This window comes from Zingiber officinale, chromosome 3B (genome assembly GCF_018446385.1).
Source record: "Zingiber officinale cultivar Zhangliang chromosome 3B, Zo_v1.1, whole genome shotgun sequence".
Classification (NCBI taxonomy): Eukaryota; Viridiplantae; Streptophyta; class Magnoliopsida; order Zingiberales; family Zingiberaceae; genus Zingiber; species Zingiber officinale.
Genome location: NC_055991.1, coordinates 32029580 through 32033039, shown reverse-complemented (window position 1 = coordinate 32033039; position 3460 = coordinate 32029580). Strand labels below are relative to the sequence as shown.

Genomic DNA, 3460 nt, shown 5'->3' with positions numbered 1-3460 from the left:
CTCTATCTTTTTAACCACCCCATCACTCTCCCCTACCAAAAATAGTTTTACTCATGACTCTATGTAGATACCTAAAGATGGGGTTTTGCATATGGGAGGCCTTAGCTCTTGAAGGCTCATAAGGTTGATCTAACCCAGTTATTGCATTCCAAAAATGATTCCAATTAAACGTTGGATCAAACCTACGAGGGCTACCGGTGGTTAATCCAAAACAAGAATTAAAGTCACTAAATGCCCATAGAAATTCTTGATTCATTAGCCTAAATGAGATTTTTCCAAAATAATCATCTTCATTAGTAAAATGGACATCCAATGAACTTAAAAATTCCAAAACAAGACGAGGATATGTAGGCAAATGTGTGTACATAATATCACTCCAATCCAAAAACCCAATCATCAAATCTACATCTTCCCTAATTCCAAGCATATCAAGAACAGTTGGGGTCCATATATCTAGTACACACTATCTTTCTATTGACAAGAATTGCAAATCTAGTTACTTGATCATCATTTCTAAACACAATATTGAATTCATTGTCATTACCTTCGTTGCGTGAAGTCCTTTTGCCTTTGCCCTTCACTGGTTGTTTTCCTTTGTCCCTTGATGGCTCCTTCTCTTTGTCTCCACTGGATCCACCACCTCCTTTGCGAAGTTTCTTCAAAATGTTGGACATCTTGATGAGTTTAGATAGGGGAAGAATTATCTAGGGTTGGAAAAATGGAACTCAAAGAACAAAACTTCAAAGAGCAAAGATCTTAGGTTAGGAGAATAAAAAGTCCAAGTCTTAGAGAGGAGGAGAATCCGGATCTAAGAGATCTTGAGAGATTAGAGAGGAGTTTTTAAGAGATTGGGAGAGAAAGAGATGTTTTGGAGAGTTGGGGGTGTGCGGAACACGGCCAAGATCTGGCCGTGTAAGGTAGAAAGAAGACTTAAATAACTCTCCTACACGGGCCGTGCAGATCCACACGGCCTCCCCCTCTTCCTTCTCTGGATTCTTCGCACGGCCGTGTCTGGGACACGGCCTCTCCATCTTTCTTCTCGGGAGATCCTACACGGCCGTGTCTGGATGACACGGCCCAAGCACTTCCCTTCTCTGCAACCTTTGCCTGGCCGTGTATAGCACACGGCCGGGCTCTGTTTTGCACCTAACCTGAAAACAAAATCAAAAGAATGCATCAAACTAAAAGAAATTAAAATACAAATCAAAACTAACTAAAAGAACCCTTTGGTTGCCTCCCAAGAAGCGCTTGTTTAAGGTCTTTAGCTCGACCAAACTTGATCATTCACTTCTTTTCCTCGCCCTTGGAGGACAGATATACTTTTCATTTTTGTTGGGAGATCTTCTCCCAACATCTTCCACCACATTGTCTCCTTCGTTTGGTGGCCTTCCATGAGGATGGAAATTCCATTCCTCAAGTTTGTAAATGTTTGTCCTGCTACAAGCATTTAAAAAAGACGAGACATGGTTAGAGATATTAGATAAATCATATTCCAACCTTTCCTTACCAATTACCAAAGAAAGCTTATGATTGTTGACATCAATTATAGCTCCAGCTGTAGCAAGGAAAGGTCTTCCTAATATGATAAGAATCCTGGGGTCCTCTTCCATGTCCAACACGACAAAATCTGTGGGAATAACATTCCCATCCACCTCTACTGGCACATCTTCTATAATACCCAAAGGGTACCTGCAGGAATGATCAGCAAGTTGAAGTGTCATAGTAGTAAGTTTAATGTTTTTGAGACCTAATTTATTACAAATTGAATAGGGAATGAGGCTAACACTTGCCCCCAAATCACAAAAAGCTTTTTCAAAAAAATCTTTTCCTATGTTGCAAGGAATATAAAAGCTCCCTGGGTCCTTTAGTTGTGGGGAAGTGTTCTTCTCCAAAATAGCACTACATTCCTCACTAAGCGCAATTGTCTCAACCTCTCCTCTTCTTCTCTTGTTTGACATGAGATCCTTCAGGAATTTGGCAAATCTAGGCATTTGAAGAATAGCATCAATAAGAGGTACCTCTACACAAATTTCCTTAACTTTTTCTAAAAACTTGCCAAATTCTTCATCTTTCTTGAGCATTGTAAGTCTCTGAGGAAAAGGGACAGCTTTGCTCTGATGGTTCAGTGGAAGAGTCTCTTCAACCTCAATGGTACTCTCCTCATTAGCTTGAATCTGATTTGGTATAAGAGGAGAGAGCTCTTCTTCTTTTTGTATCCCTTTTGGAGCAGTCACTTGGGAGTCTCCCAAGGTCCGTCCGCTCCTAAGCTCAATTCTATTGCAATGCTCCATAGGATTCACATCAGGTTTTCCTGGAAGTTGTCCTGGTGCTCTGGATGATGAGGAAGCTAGTTGGGCAATTTGACTATCCTGGATCTTTTGATGCTTTTCAGAATTATCCATTCTCTGAATGAGCTTTGCTAAATCTTGCTTCATTTCATTCTGACTTGAGATAATTTCTTCAAGCATCTTTTCAATATTTGACTTTGGTAAGCCTTGAGAAGATAGATGTTGAAAATTTTGTTGCCCAGCTTGAAAATTTGGTCTTGCCCCCATAGATGGTCCTTGATCTTGATTATTTCTGTAAGAAAAATTGGGATGGCTCTTCCATCCAAGGTTATAAGTATTTGAGTATGGGTTGTTCTGCCTTTGATTGTAACTCATGATTGCATCACATTGTTCCAGTTGATTGATTTGTGTAGTGATAGCTCCCAATGGACATGAGTCATTTGAGTGCTCTGAACTCCCACATACTTCACAAGATGTACTAATAGCATTGACCATATTAGCACTAGTCCCCATATTCTCAAATTTCTTTGTAAGAGCGTCCAATTTTGCAGACAAAAGAGTGACTGCATCTACATCAAACTTCCCTGATGCTTTAATTGTTGGGTTTACAGAAGAATAGCCACCACTTCTTTCATTTGCCCATTGATGATGATTTTGTGCTACACTGTCAATAATTTCTTCAACTTCATCTAAACTTTTATTCATAAGTGCCCCTCCAGCAGCTGAATCAAGGGACACTTTGGTATGATAGTTGATACCATTATAAAAAGTGTGCAACACTAACCATCTTTCCAACCCATGATGTGGGCATTGTCTGAGCATACTATTATATCTATCCCATGCTTCAAAAAGAGATTCTGAGTCAGTTTGCTTGAAGCTTGCAATTAAATTCCTTATATGAGCTGTTTTGCTTGGTGGATAGAATTTATCAAGAAACTGTTGCTCACACTGCTCCCAAGTGGTGATGCTATTAGGGGCCAAAGAATTCAGCCATTGCTTTGCCCTATCTCTTAAAGAAAACCCAAATAATAATAATCTAACTACTTCTGAAGGAACTCCATTCATTTTCATGGTACCACATATTTCATAAAAGACCTCTAAGTGTTGATTGGAGTCTTCATGAGGTCCTCCACCAAATTGGTTCTGCTGCACCATAGATATAATTGCGTGTT

General features: G+C 39.7%; 1 non-coding gene across 1 annotated transcript; it reads left to right on the top strand.

Moving 5' to 3' along the window:
* The first annotated feature begins 3081 nt into the window (after window positions 1–3081).
* LOC121968919 lies at window positions 3082–3187 on the top strand. Its single transcript, XR_006108434.1, has one exon. It is a non-coding gene; the product is annotated as a small nucleolar RNA R71 (small nucleolar RNA).
* The last annotated feature ends 273 nt before the right edge of the window (window positions 3188–3460 follow it).